Raw genomic sequence first — 18858 nt, forward strand, 5'->3', positions numbered from 1 at the left:
GGGATAATGTAAAGTATACACACAAGAAAACTTGCCCGAAAATTGAAAAATTCCTTCTAGATCTGAAAAAAAGAGAGCTTTTATTGCCAGTTTGACTAATGAGGCAGGGCTTGGCGGACCCCCATTTGAAAACCACTGCTGTATAGTATAGTATAGTATAGTATAGTTTAGTATAGAGGAGGTTATGACAGCAAGGAGGCAGCAGTTTCCGAGACGTGCCGAGCTCTGCACGCGCAGAGCTCCAGCGAGGTTGTGGCACGTGCAGCAGGTCAAAAGTTCCCTCGATACATTGCGGCAGCTTGTGGCGTAGTCAGTCTGACTGGTGACATCCGTGTATTGAGACACCCACGAATGCCTGACGCATTGCATTGGAGGCTTCTTGAGAAAAAAGAAAAAAGGTCTCTTCCTGGGTGAAAGCGCAAAGCTTCCTTGTTACGGCCCGAGCTTGATGCTGTCAGAATCGCAAAGCTATAAAAAAATTGTAATACAAATAAATAACCCTCGAAACAAAAAAATCAACGTGCGTGAATACATCGCATAAATATATTTTATCCAGTAAAGATCGCTAAACGGTGGTGTAAGAACTTAGTGAGGCACAGTAATTACACATAACAATTAAACTTTACATCATGTTTTGATATCAATCTTGCATTAGCTTTGAACACATGCCGTACCTTGTTGAGACGTCGGTGAATGAAATGATGGAGCTTTTTGAATGTATTACCAAAAAAAAAAAAAAAAACATCAGGGGATTCCTCAAAAAAAAAAAAAAACCTAATGTCGATTAAAACGGAAATGTAGACGCACGTGTGCCGTGCCCGAGTTTCTTCATGCCGTCCAAAACGCACGTATCTCGGGTCGGCCGTACCACAGCTCAGTGTTCTTCGGCTAAATGTCAGGTAAGGTACCGGCGGCGACCGCCCGCAGCGACAGCAGTAATTCCAATTTTGTAAAATACGAGCTATATAAGAGCCTAACCTCATACTTCCTGGTCTGGGAGCTCTAAACAAGCACCTCCATTCTGAGGCCGATCATCCAGGAGTTAGGGAGCGCGATCCTCACACCGCGGTGCCACCATCGCTGAAAGTTCCTATATATTACCGCCCAATGTTTTCTAATATAGTAAAAAAAGATATACAAAAACAAAACACGACGCACGAAAAGGGTGACATGGATGTAGGCAACCTGCAGCTTTTAGAGGTTAGGTGAAAAGCAGCATAAGAAATCCAATAAACATTCGTATCTGCCAAAGATGATAAGTTTTCTAATATCTTTTGAGCAGCATGCCAGTTCATGTCACATATTTTTCAGTCGATTTCTGGGGATGAAATATTTTCAGCAAAAGATGAAGCTTCCCCTCCGGTTGTGACATCATGCAAACGGTCGTAGTCGCTATAATCGAGGAGGGAATTGTTAATTGTCTGGACTCTAGAGCTTTTGGAGGACGCTCGGTCGACGATCGTTTTGTGTTCTTCCCGCGTCTTCGAAAGCAAAGATGGAGGGAATGGACAAAAAGAAAAGGCACACACAGATCCGCTACACCATCTCGTATGCAGGTTGGCAGTGTTTTTTTGTTGTTGTTTTTTTTCTGTAGGAAGGAAACACTTTGACTTCACGAGTTTGCCTAATATTGTTTTTGCGCTTAGGGTCTCTTTCTCTGTATCAGTGGGCTTCCCCTTTCGCCGTGGGCGAGCAAACTGACGAGTTACTATTTGCAAACTACCAGCCACGAAAAAAAGAAAAAAAGTCTGGAATCGAGGTTTTAAGTGACTTGAAGAGAGGTTTTCAGCGACTGGACAACCCCAGTTGAGAGTGTAATCTAAAAAAAAAAAAAAGCTTAGCTAAAAGATATTGAAACGATTTTTTGGCTGTTGGTGCTTTATATTCCCGCTCTTTTTTTTTTCGTGAATAAAAACAAAAAGATGTACCGGATTACAATCGTTCCCTTACTTAAATAAGTAAGGAAATTACCTTACAATTACTTTGAAAAATATGTAAACATTCTCCTACAAGATTACTGACAAATGTAAGGGACTACAAGTAATTGGGTTACTTGTAACAGATTACGTACAAGTTCGCTCCGGAGGGAGGCACACAATTCTGGACGACGAAAATATTCCCTGGAGAAGGGGAACAAGAGGAACAAAGGACAAACACAAATCTCCAAACACAGCCAGGTGTTTGGAGATTACTAAATGAAAAGGCTTACACCCTTCCATTTAATTGCACTATAATCATAACAATTCTGGAGTCGGTGGACGGCCTCGGGACGAGATATGCTTCCTATTTCGAAGCCCTTCCCAGTGATGACAGTCCTCCTGGAGTTTCCTTTTTTTTCACAGTCTGTGTTTCGTCACGTCAACACGGTAAAGGCGTCCTCGGCGACTCCTTTCATTACATGGTCGACCTTTTCTGACTGGCGCATGGCTGCACAGCGCGATCATGCCTTCGATGTCTGAAGTAATCGACTCACCTGCAGACTGGGCTCTTGTAGCGAGCCTATGCGTTGCATCTTTTTTGCGGCTGACGGGACATCCGAAAACATACGACAGGTGTGCTTTGAAGGCATCCCACGAGGATATTTTGTCTTCATGGTTATCGAACCACACTGTAGCTCTGTCTCGTAGATTAAAAAAAAAAAAAAAACACTTTTGCGAGTTTTCAAATGTCGTCCCATGCGTTGTGACTGATTTCACGTTCGAAGCTTGGGATCCAGTCGTCGACGTCGTCGGTTCCGAAGCCGGCGAACGTCGGAGGGTCCCGTATGGCGATAGGGCACCGAGTTAAGGCGGAGCGCCGGAGCGCTTGCTGCTGCACCTTGTGACAAGGCCAGCGCAGGGGGCCGTCGGTTGCTTCAAACCAAAAACTGACAACAATTTTTTTTTTTTTTTTAACTAGTGTGTTTGAGGTAAAAGGATAATTTTCTCGGGACCGCATTACTCGTAGTTGGGGATGGCAGAAAGTGCGCCATACTTACTACGCAGTTCGCTAATGAACAGAAATTGCAAATTAAAGTTTTAGTCTGTGGAAATCGGCATATGGTTCCAATTAGAAATTCGCTGAGCGTCATCGAAAACGACTAACTCAGTAATTTTTAGATAGACTTTGAGCGCGTGAGCAGCGTCGTAGTGCGCTAAAGTTACCACTCGTGGAGCAGGTATGTACAAGGCTGGGGCTCTCATAAGAGACGGAAAAATCGCGCGGGTGCCTGACCGCAACCGCTAGCCTTGTAGTACCTGCCCCACGAGTGGTATCTCCTGACGCGCTCAAAAGTTTTCTCAAAATTACTGATTTTTGATGACACTCGGCAAGTTTCTAACTGGAACCATATATCAATTTCCACTAACTAAAAAGTTAATTAGTCAAATTTAATTAATTACCGAACGAAAGGATAAGTATAGCGCATTTCCTTACTTCCGTCACCCCGAATAATGCGGTCCCGGGAAAATTATCTTTTTGCCTGGAATACACAAATTGCAGAAATTTTTGTCATACTTCGCTGAAACACCCGGTATATATGCAGGGTGTTTTTTTTTTTTTTTAACATTTACTGATTTGTTTTTAAAAAGCCGTGAAAGTTACACTTACGCGGCTCGTGAAGGAGAGTTATACGACCAGGGGGACATTATGTGCGTTGCTAATTTTTGTGATAAGTCGGCTAACTAATTAAAACTCGTTAATTAACTTTTAATTAGAAAAAATAGCCATTAGGTTCCAATTAGGAACTTACGGAGCGTCATCAAAAACCACTAAATCAACTATTTTTAGAACGACTTGAAGCTCATGGGAAACTCGGGGGCGCACCAAAGTTATCGCGCGTGCAGCAGGCACACAGCTAGCAGTGGCGGAACGTGATGAGAGTCTAACCATCCGCGTTCCGCAACCGCTAGCCTTGTACCTGCTCCACGAGTGGTAACTTTAGTGCACTACTACGCTCCTCACGTGCTCAAAGTCTTTCTGAAAATTACGGATTTAGTGGTTTTCGATGACGCTCAGCAAGTTTCTAATTGAAACCACATGTCTATTTTCATAATTTAAAAAGTTAATTAACGACTTATAATTGATAAGCCGCCTGATCGTTACGATTAGCCCCCTATACTATGTCCCCCTGACCGTATAACTCACCAGCGCAAACAGCATAACTCTAACTTGCACGGCTTCTTTAAAACAAATCTGTAAAGCTTAAAAAGAAAAAAAAAAAAAGTGGAGGCCGTTTACAACTCTCTGTAATGCCGAATTAGAGCGCAGCTCTTGAGGAGGAGTAGGAGGGTACTGAGGGGGGGGGAGGGGTCATGTGACCCTGGGGGGTGTCACGTGACCCCCAGAGAAATTTTTCCGCTAAATTTAGCGGGGAAATTTTTCCGCAAGTTTAGCGGGGAAAATTTTCTGCTAGATTTAGCGGGGAAATTTGCCCATAATATACCGCGCGGTTACGCCGACGCCGACGCCGATGGCGACGCCGGCGCCGCTCAAGCCGGAAACGGGCGCCTAAGAGCTGCGCTTTAAGAAAAAAAATACCCGTATATATTTATATATGTTGTTATTGTTATCGGGTTTCGTATTTTTCAAAAAATATGTTCTGAAATTCAGATTTTTCAGGTTTTATTTACAAATATATAAGTGTAGTACCGTTAAAACATTGATCTGCTTCCATATCTGGAATGTTTATTTTCAGAATCAAGTCATTGAAGCACTCCAGATAGCACTGGAACGGCTCACGCAATCGTCTGCGGGGACAACATCTCTCTCAATCCTAATCCTGTCTGGTTTTTTAAACATACCTAAATTTAAAAAAAAAAAAAAAAACTAAAACAGAAAAAAACTTCTTTTTATTACAATTTACGCGCTCATTTGCAATGCACTTCAGTTCGAAAAGAACAAAATATCTGGTCTTTCTTTCCAAACAGAGTTTCAAGAGTAGGCTCACATTCTTCCTTATATATATATATATATATATATATTCGTTGCTTGAAACGAAAACAAAAAGATGGACTAAAGTTACTTAACGATAGACATAAAAGCGACATTTTATGCTCGATTTATGTTGATGCAGTTCACTGAAGCCAACATAATCTAGGTTCGTTTCTGAGATCTGGAGCTAGCGAAGGCATTCCTACCAGTACTTTGCTTTCTAAAAATATTTTTTTAGCAGATCATTAGCTTTTAAATGATTTTAGAAAAGGGTGGCATTCAATTTCTGAGTTGACGGAAAAATCAGGTTTAACCCGAATTTCATGAAACATGTTCCGGGTGTGTATATCGGGATTTACCTGGAAACGAAGATATTGTTATTGAAACGTTTTATTTCGATGAAACTGAAATGAACCGCCGCGTCGCTTGACTGCAGTCGTCTAAAACGGTGGCGTGGGGAAGGAAGATCGGGCAAGGAGGACCGAGAGAAAACAGAGGATGCAAAAGTCGTGTTGGAGAACTGCTGGCGCCATCTATGGGCGGAGACGACAAACAAATTGAGCGAGAGCCTCATCTATCGGATGAACGCAGAACTACATCGAAAGCCTCGTGGATTGGCGCCGACATTCAAAGCTTCGCTCGGCCGATATTTACCAAGAACTATTTGCGTTATACTGGCAGTAAATACCATTGATTTTTTTTAAAAATAACGTAGTCTAATTTTTGCATGTACTGAACTTTGGTCTGATTTTCGCTTGCATTTTCGTACGTTTTAAGGTCGGTTCACACAAGGGCCTTTGCTTACAATTTCTTACGCTACGTGAGGAGACAACGGGACCTTGGTGTTTCGTATGTGGCGTGCAAAGCTACTCCTTGAACCGGTCGTTACGTTTCCTTCCAAGCACGGATTTTTTCGTGAGTCGCGACATAAATGGTCGTAAGCGATCGTAACGTACCAAAAACTCCCCAGCGTGAACCGACCTTTCGCTTAGAATCTCGCGTTAGGGACGCTAGTGACGTGCAGTGGAGATAACAGAAAGCTCGCGCTGCAGAACCCAGGGATCCTGGGTTCGAGCCCCACCCCTGCCCGTTTCGATCTGGATGAGCATCGTACCGGCGTGCGGTCGTGTATCACTACTGCGTGATGCACGTTAAAGACCCCAGGCTAGCGGCTGTACCGCACTGGCTAAATTTCTCATCTACAGCTGGGAGACTCGTCGCCCCTGTGAGGCAGACCAAGTTCTAGGCTGTATAAACACACACACAACCCAATTTAGATAACAGATGTCACGCATCGCTCTACCGCTTCACAGTTACCGGTTGAAGAAACAGATTTTTAAAAGGTTATAATACAAACTTAACGAATCATATGAAAATATTACGAGTGGTGGTTCTCTCTTTGATATTTCTTCGTCACACGCGCAGTCAAAGTCTGACGGAAACCAACCAGCAAGCGCCTGCTGAAGGCAGGGCATTCACTGGGTCTTTTTTACACGTCAGCAACTGTGGACCTTTCCAGCGTTCATCGCCCGTGCGACAAATGCTGAGCCACTCAGCTGTGGACGCATGCCCAGTGTGGGATATACCGCAGAACAGGGCTACAGCGCATGCTCAGAATGGGTTCTATAGCCAGGCAGACGAAGATGGTAGCGCGCCAAAGGCGATCTTTTTGGAGAGGTCTATAGACTAAAAATTGTCGAGCCACGTCTTGAAAGCATCTAGAAGAGGGAACGTCCCGACCACACGTGCGCGCCCCTGTTTTCCAAGCACCATTCAGGGCTACATGCTCGTGCTTATAGTTCAGCTTCGCTCGCACATAAAGTAGCTCGCCGCACTCGTTATTTTTTTTTTCTTGATGTTGAGAAACGTTTTGGTGCAGACAACCACAAACTACGTCAAAAATAAATGCATACCTTTCTTTAGAAGCCTCGTTAGCATAACTGGTTAACCGAAATAATCTGCATATGTTGTTGTTGTTTTGTTTTGTTTGGGGGAGGGGGTGTGTATTCACGGGTCTCCATATTTGAATGTTCTGCTCACAGCGCATACTCAGAACAAGCTCACACTTGTAGACTTCCGAGATCGGCAATCTTGATGGCGTTGCATGCACAGTGCGAAAGAACTGTGAAAGCGCTCGCTACTAAAACACTGCAATCTGCCGCGGACTCAGCTATGGCCGTCAATAAATACTCCCTATAGGAGGTATTCACCGGACGCCATATTTGTGGGCGCTGTTTAGAGCGCATGCTCAGAACAAGCTCACATTAATAGCCTGCCAAGACCGGCAAGAATGGTGGTGCTAAATGCACGCTCCAAAAGAACTATGGAAGCTCGCCGTCAGCACGCGCTCTGCAGCAGCACACACGGATATGGCCGCCAGTGAATACTCCCTCTACCTTAAATTTTTATCCTAGCATATTGAAGATACCACACGGGTAAAACGTAAAGGGGCACAGAGCATTTATTTCGAAAAGCTAATTTTTTAGTGAGATAAAGGTTTCTCGTCGACGTCTGTACGTGGGGAACGCTCCGTCGACTCAGGCGCACCAGTCGCCCTCCACACGATGGATGGTTGGCAGGTGGGGTGCGGCGTCGGGCCCGCCTCGGAGTCTAAACAAGTTCCCCGTCTTGGTGACCCAGACCGAAGTCCTGTCCGCCCGGTGCCTCCTCCAGAGGATCGGGAGGCTGGTGCCCAGGACGCAGGACACCCCGCAGGCCATCACCATAAAGAGCGCCAGCATACTCAGCTTCAGCACGCCGCCGTTGCTGTCGGACTCAGCCGAGGCCCTGGGAGGAGCCAAGGCGGCCATGAAGGTGAAGGCGCGAGCATTAGTAAAGATGAGATATAAGGTCAAGGGAGCTAGCTATTCGACGCCATTTGTCCCTGATCAAACTACTAGATAAGCTAAGCTTAGAGCAGGTGTCTCCAAACGTCTTGGTTAATAGGCCGACTTAGCGACCTTTACAGTCTGGAGTGTAGGAAAGAAAAAGTGTAATAAATAGACCTAGACAGGCATTTAAACATAGAAATGGATGTTAGAATGAGCATTAAAACACTAAGTTGGGTGATTACATATAATTCACATTGCAATTCAATATTTAGCTAATTACTTGTGACCATGGGAAATTTCGCGCATGTGCGCTTTGCAGAAGACTATTAAGAACAATAAAACTAACGTTTACAATTTGGAATAGTTGTGACAAAGGACATGAAGTGCTGTGTACATGAGAACGCAGTGGAATTTTAACACAGTTACACAGCCATGAAGCGGGGGACTAAGAATGGAAATGCGGGTGATGACAATGCTCCATTAATAATACGGCGAGAGGGGTCCTTTTCCCACGTTATTAAAGAGTTTTAGAATAGCGTAAAAACCCTTGCGTCAGCACTGCGTACAACGCACAAAAGCTGTCGACGGAACGTTACGGATCGCGTTCAACGGGAACTTTTAGTATAGCGGGAGGCAAACGCATATGATGATGATGATGATGATGATGATGCTGCGGCTATTTCCCTTTGAATCGGGAGGACTCAAACAAGGTTTGTGCCCAAGCCTGGGAGCGTAGGTGTCTTAATGCTCCCTGAGGTGGATCTTCTGCCACGAGCCCTCCAGTCTCCTTTTCGTGTCTGCAACAAGCCTTTTTGTGTCGTTGGAGGCTACCTTCATCCTTGTAGCTGGGCAGACGTCTGTGGATTGTCCGATTTCACTGTCAGGGAAGCCCAGCGCTTCAGCGAGCGCTAAGGGTCTCGGACGCCTTGGGCCATTGTCCTGTGACCGGGACGGCTTAAGTCTCGCGCAGTCTAGCACAATATGCTCCAACGTTTCGTCATTTACCCCACACAACCTACACATTGTTGACTTGACAGTGGTGTCGAAACGACGCCTATAACACAGCGTCCGCAGTGCCCCGGCACGTGCTTCGAACAAGAAGCGGCTACCCGAGCTGTTGTCATACAGCCGGACTTCCGAGGCGATGGTTATTTTGTTGGTGAGGTACACCTCCAGCGTCGATTTCGTTTGGGCTTCTTGGAGCCATTGTTGGGTTTCGCCAGTCTCAGACTCTCTTCCTAACTTCCGACGTCCACTCCGTCTCTGTCGACGCATCAACAGGCTCCGAGAAGAAGCCGTACTTGTGTTGAAGCTGATAGAAGCGCTTCTGCCAGCGGGTCCGCAGCCCAGTCAAGTTGGTGTATATAAACAGTCTCTTCGCCCAACGGCATCTATCCATAAGTCGAAGGCGTCCGTCATACGCAACCTTGCTTGAAGCCTCCCGAGCCTCAAAGGAGGACCAGCCCAGGTCACCCTGCACTGCCTCGTTGGCGACTGCTCCATGGTAGCCCAGTGCCTGGCGTCCCACGTCTCTCTGCCTACGCTCCATATTGGCGCGGACATCTCCTGGGACACACACCACTGCATTTGCAAACGTTAGTCTGGGTACCATTACTGCTTTCCACAATTCCCGTGAAACGATGAACCTGTTGCAACTCCAGAGGCATCGCTTACGGAGAATGCGGGCTCCTCGTAGGGCTGCTTGGCGGGGATGGGTGTGATGGCCTTTTAGGTAGTCTGTGTCGTTCGACATTGTGATGCCCAAGTACTTGTAAGAATTAAGAATTGGTACATTCTTAATTCGGAGGGAGCCGGAAAAGAATTGCTACATTCGTTTCGGGCTCCCTCGAGACAGAGTCGTCTCGAGGGAGCCCGAAAACACCACCGCCGCTGACTTGCTGGTATTAAATTTTAAACGAAGTCCCATAGCCTCCTTGGGGCATATGTCTTTGGAGCATACGTAAAGACTTGCAGCGCCATCTAGATGTGCTCCTGCGAACTGCTTCAAAAAATCCAAGGAGGGTACTCGGTCAAGCCAATCCAACACCGCCAAGCTCCTCACTTTGCCACGAAGTGTGTGAATCTCTTTCCAGTTGCCTGTTGTGAACGTGTTTTGTCTCTTTTTAGGACTGTGCGACCAGCAGTTCGATCTATAATTCGCTCCAGTGAGTTGTGGGATCCTTACTACCATACGTTGGCTTCGTAATTTGCTTGGAAGTATGCAACAATAGGTCGCACCGCTCGCGTACCGACCGCACGGTAAACACCTATTTGGGTTCGACGGCGTCGCAACGTTCTGGGCTATCGACACCCATCTTTGTGGGCGCTCAAAAGGGTTTGTCGCGTTGATTTCTTTGAAGAGGTTGTGGGTCGCCTGTCAATACCGCCCCAATCAGGCCGAGTTCCACTCGCTCCGAGGAAGTCACACGGGGAAGCGCTACCATTGGGAAAAGGTTTTATCTGTACTTAAGTTCAGAGTCCGATGAAGAGGAGGGCCAAGGCTGTCTAGTGGTCCGGGTCTTCTGTCGGAGGCCTTGCTCGGCACCGGCTCTTTCGTCTGTCTCCAGCTGCGAACTCCGCGTGTACTCGCCCGCCACAAGCCTCGCCCTTTTTCCCTTCTTCTTTCACTTTCTTTCACAAGGTTGAGATCATCTTCAATGGTTAAGCGAACCCGTACAACGCGCACTTCCGCTGGTTTGCCTCACCGCCGCTATTTTTCAAACTGGAGTAGTCTCGCGCTCTCCCGTGTGCGACGAGAGCAACGAGAATGGCACGCAGGGGATTGCTACGTACGCTCGCAAAAATCGATAGCGATCGTACGTACGCATAGCTCGCTGCAGTTCGTACGTACGGCGCATGCGCAGTGTGGACAACGCAGCGTTAACGCTAACGTAGGGGGTTTGCGTTTGCTCCTAAACGCAATATTAAAACTCTGTATTAATTGGATATTGTTATCGCGAGAATCTGCATCGTAACACGGGTCGTGTCACGATGAAGATTTTCTATTTCTTTCTGGTATCTTAGTTTTGCGCATTTTGGACCGTGTCGCTGCGCCCCTTCCCACTTTAAGCTTAGGGAACGCTGGAGTGGAGGCGACCTCCTCTCTTGGTTCGCTCCGCTAAAGTGGAAAGGGGTGAAAGCAGCTTCCCCGGAACTTTTAACCTGTCACCGACCATAGGTACGGCGTCGGGTAGCCCAAGAAATATCGTTTAACTTTGTCGCCTGGCGAGTACCTCATCGTTTCTTGTTTAGCACTGTCGCCGTCTCAGCTAGCATTCGTGGAAGATCGAAGACTGCTTTCTGCGATATCAGATAAAACTTGAAATAACTGGCAACATTAATTTTTACCAATAAGTGTGCTGAAGTGTCGCTACTCTCCAACGAAGGCAACTTAGCGTCTAGTTAACGGACAAAAACAATCCGTCTGTTAAAGCGGTGTTCGTGTTCACAAATTGTTTGGGGGTTCAACTTTCTATTATCCTACTGTCGTGTTCTCGCGATAAAGGCATTTGAATAATTGAGTTATGATGATGAGAGTGCGAGACAATTCAGGTCTAAATTGGATGACACATTCTGCTGGTGGAATCATTGTTAGAATTTTTTTAAATACCAAATACCAAACAGCAGTAGGCCCAATTCAACCGTCTAAGGCAAGTCGACTCTTTCGTTTCTAGTATTGCCAGATTTTCTGCGTTGTTGAGTTTGCCGCTGCTGCTGAACCCTCGCTAGCGCCCAACTTCCATAACGATTCCACAACGCAGAAGTTGCATAACTGAGACTGCAATTCCTGAGAGACGTTGAATTTGAGGTCACTGCAGTTCTTCATATGCTGCAGTGCAGTGGAGTCAAAACATAGGCCACTAATAATAGAAATTCTACCCCCTCCCCCTCTTAAAAAAATTAATAAAAGAAAAAAATAAAATAAAAGCACAGTACCTGTTCATGCTCTGCGAACCGAAACCCCGGCCGTTCGAATCTTCGCTCATTTGAACGGGGTAGGTATCCAGGACGACGTAGGCACTGCGATTTCGCGGCAGGAACCTGTGCTTCATGGACGACCGTCGACTGGCATTCCTCCGGCGCGTTTCGTTGAGCTCCGGAACGACGATCACCTCCAAATCAACGCCGATGAATCCAACGTCCGGCTGCCCGACGCCAATCCTCTCGACGATTGAAGTCCTGTTGACGCGCGGTCTCGGTGCCGGCCCTTCCCTGCCGGAAGACTCGGCACCGACCTCAAAGAAACGTGGGTTCATTCCTGGAAGTCGTCCAAAATTGCTCAACAGGACTTGCATAAGGTCGAGACTTTGAGATCGGCTATCGCAAGGCTTTGACAAAGGGGTCTCAGCGATGGGTCCTTGACGCCCGATGGTCTCCCCGTTGTAACCGACTTTTCCGGTCGGTTTTTCTTCGTCGTCTCTCGGGGCTTCCGGACTCGACCCTAACGTCGACCGTAGGCTGTCCAGGGCTGCTTTTTCTTGCGGATATTTCAACTCTGGGCTCAGTGCCAGCTGGTGTAGAGGTCCGAAGACCTGTTCGAGTGGGAACGGCTGGACTTGGACGACGTCGGCGACAGTCCTGCCGGCCGCGAAGATCAATAGGATGCTGGCGACGACGTGCTTTGCCCCCAAGCCTGTCTGCATGGCTGGCGCTTGTGTGGATGACTCTCCCGAAACTTCTCTGCGAGGCTGCGGTATCGTGGGTGTCTTCTCGGCGCGTAAAAAAACGGATACCGCGGTTTAGCGTCTCGATGGTCTGAACATCGCAGCCTCGCGTTCTCTAAGCTCGAGACGTCTCGGCTTCTTTCTTTACTTCGCGTGCTCCAAGAGATCTCGCGAAGGGTTGTGTTCTTTAGGTAAATGGTCAGCTAGAACGAGAGGGACAAACACAGACAGGGAGAAAAACAGAGACATACACACCGCTGGCTATCAACTAAGACTTTATATTTCTTCTTCATCACTGTTCTTTATATTTCTTCTTCATCACCTAAATTATGTACCAACTAGCTCAACTTCAGCCTGTTATTGGGTAGTGTTCCCACGGGGTGTGTGTATCTTGATGCAGCCTAGAGCTTAGTCTGTCTCAACGGGTGACTTGTCTTTCAGCTATAAACGAGCAATTCAGCCAGTACGGTACAACCGCTAGCTTGGGGTCTTTAACGTGCACCACGCAGTAGTGATACACGACCGCACGGCGGTACGATGCTCATCCAAATCGAAACGGGCAGGGGTGGGGATTGAACCCAGGATCCCTGGATTCTGCAGCGCGAGCTTTCGCTTCACGTGCTCCGCGTTTTTACACTTCCCTACATAGGTACCTCGCTATTCCATTGGCTTCATTGCGCGTGACGATTCAACGCTCTTTGCCATGGAAACGTTCGTGAAATTAGAAAGCCTCTGTTTGCCGCTAACAGTCATTTTTCTAGTTCGGGTTCTGACGACAAAATGACGTAAGAACAAGAATGCATGGGACTATTTGCATTGTTTTAACTCGACAACCGTACCCTTGGCGAGTTAAACTCGAAAGAACATGGCCGCGATGCTCGTCGGATCGACCGCGGCGGGGGTTTGACATGCGATCTGTCACTCGGACAACGCGCACACGAATGCTTTCGTGCTGTTGGATGAGCCCATTCGGCGGCAGGACCGGGTCGAAGAGCACAGTGAGCTGAACACTTGGCGAGATGCAAGACTTGGCTTCTATTTGTGCCGGTGTTATGAAGCTTGAAAGTGGTGGCGGTGTTGTGGCTCGTACGGTAGCCTTGCTGAGATTATGAAGACAGTAATATAACTTCATTCAGCGTTGCCATGCATCAAGATTCAAAACCTCCCTTTTACACAAAGAAAACCACGTTTCCGCGAGCACGGAGGAAGCAGCCAACGGTCTGAGAAAGAATTGTGCCCCCGCCACGACCGCCAGCGATCGCCCCAACGGCAAGAAAACAAACCACAAGCTCATTGAGGTTTGTGTAGTGCTGACTGCTGATTCATCGGACGACAAAGGTGAATGATGTAAAACGCAACGTAAGTTTGCCAGCGTTTTGCAAAACTAATGCGTTTTGTTGAAAATTTAATTTGTGGAATTCGTTAACGCCTTGAACGTTTGACGGGGACCGCATTGTGAACGCAGGCTTCACACAAGTGTTTTCTACCGTGTGTGCTTTGGCTGCACGCATACAAAGACAAAAACACTGCCTATATGCTGCATAAAATAAAGAAAATTTCGCTTATCTTGATTATGTTGGCTATCAATTGAGTGCTATTGATAGTAGTGGCATAGCCAGGAACTTTTAAGGGGGTGAGGGTGGAGGGGGTTTCAGGTGGCTGGGATGTTTATGACTTGGGGAGCGGGGGGGGGGGGGGGGGGGGGGTGTCGAAATTTGTGTATATATTCTAGGGCCCGCCGGATTTGGGGAGGGGGGGGGGCGAAGATAAGCCCCCCCCCCCCCCCCCCCTGGCTTTGCCACTGGATGATGCCATAAGGGGAGCATCCTACATTCACAGGCTGCCATAAGCATGTGCAGAGCGACTGAACTCGTACCACAATGGCAAGATAGTTGCTGACATTTTTCACGTTACGTAGCGGTTCTTTCTTTAGTACATATGCTCGTTTTTCCCTCACACATCTACTCTGCTTCAACAGTGCGTATGTGCTCTGCATTACAGGCAAATTTTAAAAAAAAATCCAGCTCACACTACTCTATAATTTCAACGAGTTACTGTCACTTTCGAAACGACAATCTTTTTAATCTGTATGATAACCTTTACATTAAACACATGGGTGTTGAATGGAGGACAATTGTATCTTTATTATTTTTCTTGGTCATGGAGATGACGACCATCCACAAGATTGCACTGGCTAAATTTCTCGCCTACAGTGGGTAACAATGTTACCATGCTCCGTCAGACTAAACTCCTGCTGTCTAAACAACTAACGATCATTATTAGGACACACTGTTCGTAGTTCATTGCAGGGCATCGAAAAGTGTTTCTTATGACTGTCCGATGACTGACATGCAATTCCAGAAGCTTGGCGTCAAAAGGTAAAATATCTAGTTGATACAATAAAATGCCATCAGCAACCCATCCAGATTTTATTGCGTGATTGACAGTAGCTACAAACCGCAACAAATGGTCAACTGAAGACATAGGTACTAAGCGTGCACTAACTTCGAAGAGGTAGAAACCCTGAAATTTAACGTAAACTTACCACCAAGTTGTTAATGACAAAGTGGTGTTTGCGGAAAAGTGTTGGAGTCCTTCAGAACGGTGACGATCTCCTTCAGACCGATGAAGATGGTGACGAAGGTTCTGTTAGATTCTAGGTTCCGTCAACGCACCCCACGACGTCGGTGTGCTTGTCGTGGTGGCGACAAAAGCCTTCTTTCGCACATGCCTCAGCTGCCTCGGTTCGGGGTTTTGTCGACCCAGCCGTCTCTTCCCAGCCGGTTGACAGCGACACTCGCGACGGCCGTCACGGCTCTGATCACCATCCACTGGACATTAGTTATGTGATCATCGGTGGCAACCGCGCTCTTGTAGTTCCCCGCTGCGAAAAATCTCAGTGCGATTCAATTAGTCTGCTGCTGCTCGACGGTCATCATCTCTCATCGTCGCCGTCTCTCGTCGCGCAGCTGGTGACACTGCGATCACACGGTGCTTTTCGATAAGCGGTATTGTCGTCAGAAACAGTCGTCGTGCATTGCGAAGGCTACCGGGTGCTCGCGGAAAACCCGTCATTGTACGCGTTAATCGAGCCATCGTTGCGCAACAAGCATCGCCGCCATTTTCTACGCTCTAGAATCCTGCCCAAAGCTTGTTCCCCTTCGTGCAATAGAAACATAAGTTAAAAGCACGAGCACATCACCCAAAATGATGCTTGCACGAACGTTGGTTTGCACTGCGCAAGTGCGCCTGCTCGACAGGGACGTTGAAAGCCCGGAGCACGTTCTTGTATAGCTCCTACACCCGCACTAGCTCGCACTCATAGTGAAACAGAGAGTAGGGTGTGTCGAGTAATACCGCAGTTAATCTAGTTACGCGACTTCCGCTATGTGCTACGTAGCTCGGACGTGGTCATACGTCACGTTGTCGTCACGGTCCGAGCTCGAAGAGTGACAGTTACGGCAAACAGTTGCTTTCGTGTTTCGCGAACGTTCCCATGGGAACCGCGTGGAATTATCACGCGGGCTGTGGCCAATAGGAGCGCGCGGTTCGCAGGGGGGAGGAGTTTTCGAGAAACACAAACGTGACCGTTTGTGACCAGAGTAGCACCCCAGAATAGCACCCCAGGCTGGTGTGCGCTAGCCCACTCGGCCACCGATCCCCCCCTCTTGGAAGCAACAGGAACAAGAAAAGAAGAAGTCAACAGAAGAAGGAACAACGACGACAACGAAAATGACGACAACAAAAACGCCAGGGATTCCTTCCAAAAGCAGGAAAACCAAACAACCCCTTACACTTGCATCAAGCTAATCATGCCAGCGGCCTCATGAAGAGTCTACAGTTCTTCACGACGTTGGTACCGATAGTCACGTCTCTCCAACTCTCCTCGCTCCTAACGGCACCAGTTGAAGCGGTTCGTCGCGGAGAACCCTTGCTTTTGGAGAGGGTCCTCGACCTTTCACGGATCCGGTTCAGAACGTCCAGGATGACACTGCCCTTCGACCCTCCGGTCATCGACTCCGTGGACACGGCGCTTAGCAGGAGTCGCCTCCAACTTCACGAAGGTTCGGAAGCGCACGTTCTTCAGCAAGGTCCTCAACCGAACATTAACAAGGGTGTGCTGCATTTGGACGAAGCGGACGAGTCACCGAGTGGTCAACTTCTCGACACGCGTACGCCGTTTGAATTCGCGTCCGTGATTTGGAAAACGTGTCGGCTGCTAGTCCCGCTGGTCGCACCGGCTCCGCTGGCCGCAGCTCACGCATCACATGATAACGAAACGGTTTCAAAATGAAGCTGATTTATTTTCTGTCATCGGATTTGTGTCAATGGAATGGTTTTCGGATATAAACGATACCTAATGATAACCTTGTGATACTTTTTTAATAGTGACAGACAGGCTAAAATCTGTTTTGCCTTTATTTGTTGTATTGTTATCATTCTGCAAGATTCTAGAAATCTGCGCAGTTTATATTGGTGTATATTTATTTTATCTCAAGATAGCCGTGGCAGCGCAGAAAGGTAAGTCACACGTACGTACTAACAGGTTCGAATGATATGTCAACAGTGACGGAGCTTCCAGCGCGTCGCCGGCGCAGCGTAGAAGCTCGGGTTCTGCTGAGCGAGGTTAAAACCACGTCCTACTGGTTCAAACACATCGAAGTAGGACTAGTAGGACGCACGCCCTTTCAGCGCCATAGTCTCCACCCGCAATTTTATGAGTTTCCAGAGGCCACCAGAAAGCGTGGCATGTGTCGACGGCCACGCGCTCCGCTGTTCGTATCAACTACTCAACGTTACTAGAGCTAACTAGAGCAAGCTCAGTTTCGCAGCTCCCTGCAGGGGCGAGTGGCCCAGGTGGCGGTCACGAGAACTAGCGGCGCTGCAGTCGGATCTTGCTTCCCCGTCTCGCGCGTCGTCTACTATACCACCGCGTTGAGAGCTTTCTTTTCTTTTTTTTTTTTTTCTTCCTTTTTTTTACATTCATGTGCATACAAGCAAAAAAGATGATGAAGATGAGGTGTAATAGACCACAGAGATGAGAGTTAGCGCATTGTGGGTGTTTTTTCTTTGAGTGTTTAAAATTTATCTTGTGTGGGTCTGTTTCCTTGCGTTGTGAAGTGTTAGTATGAATTGCAAACTCGCCCGAGCTGAAGTATTGCTATGGAAGCTTCGCGGGCTAGACAATCCGAAAGTAAAACTCGACTTCAGCGCTGCTAGTTCTCGTGACCGTTACTGAGCCCACGTCGCAGGCGGAGCCATCATCGTCTAGCTGGCCACATAGGCACATATGTGTACGGGCAGAAACACCTTCTATGCAACCTGTACTTAAATGTACAAATAAATATCTATCTATCTAACTGAGCATGCTCCAGTAAAGTTGGTTCGTATCTCATTCAAACCCGATGTACATACCTATAGTAACACCATCGAGATTGTCTTTTTTTTAGGAGACCACTAACAAGAACTTATCCCGAGCACGCGCTATGGGCAGTCGACTCAAATATGGCGTCCAGTAAAGAGTGGTATTCGTTAACGGCCATAGCTGAGCTCACTGCTGCTGAGCACGTGCTTATGGCAAGCTTAAACACCGCTTCCAACACGCACATTGCGCATCATCAAGATTTTCTTTTTTGGGAGATCATAAATAAAAACTCATGCCGAGCGTGCGCTGTGAGCAGTCCGCCAAATATGTTGTCCAGTGAATGCGTCCAAGTTCGTCAGCTATTTGCGCACCTCGTGAATTTTTCCCCCCAGATGTGGTCAGGTGCTTTAGTTTCTTTCCATCCTCAACCAATCACGGTGCGCGCTTCGCGGTGCCAGTGCTTTTTGATTGGCTTTCCCCTAATATGATAAAACAGCGCACAGACAGCTACTAGCTCCAATTGCTACTTTACTGCGGCTTGTTCCTCGTTGGGTTTCGATGCGCCAAAGAAAGCGTTTTCGAACACTTGCTCGCCGTATAATGCCCGTGGCGCCGCGTCCAGCGACGATGCAATGGCATCGTAGAGATCAAACAAAAATGGTGATGATGGTCTGGGCAGAGCTTGTTGGCGAGGGTGAGGGAGTGACGCTGCGGGATTGCGCAAAAGACATCGCCAGCTGGCGAGCTCTCGAAACACTGATCCTGTTTGTAGAAGCGCATAGAAGTCGCTGTTCTTTTTGTATTTAGAGCGAAGCTCTTAGGCGCCCGTTTCCGTGTTTCAGGGCGTCGACGTCGGCGTAACCGCGCCAAGTTTAGTGGAAAAATTGACATCACGTGACTGCAACAGAAATTCAGTTTCCCCGCTAAATTTAGCGTTGAAAATAACGTCCCATGACCTGGTGTCACGTGACCTATGAACAAATTCAGTTTCTCCGCTAGATTTAGAGAGACAATTGACGTCACGTGACCTCAACAGCAATTCAATTCCCCTCTTAATTTAGCGGGGAATTGAATTGCTGTTCCTGTA

Source organism: Ixodes scapularis, unplaced genomic scaffold, assembly GCF_016920785.2.
Source record: "Ixodes scapularis isolate PalLabHiFi unplaced genomic scaffold, ASM1692078v2 PGA_scaffold12__126_contigs__length_90152505, whole genome shotgun sequence".
Lineage (NCBI taxonomy): Eukaryota > Metazoa > Arthropoda > Arachnida > Ixodida > Ixodidae > Ixodes > Ixodes scapularis.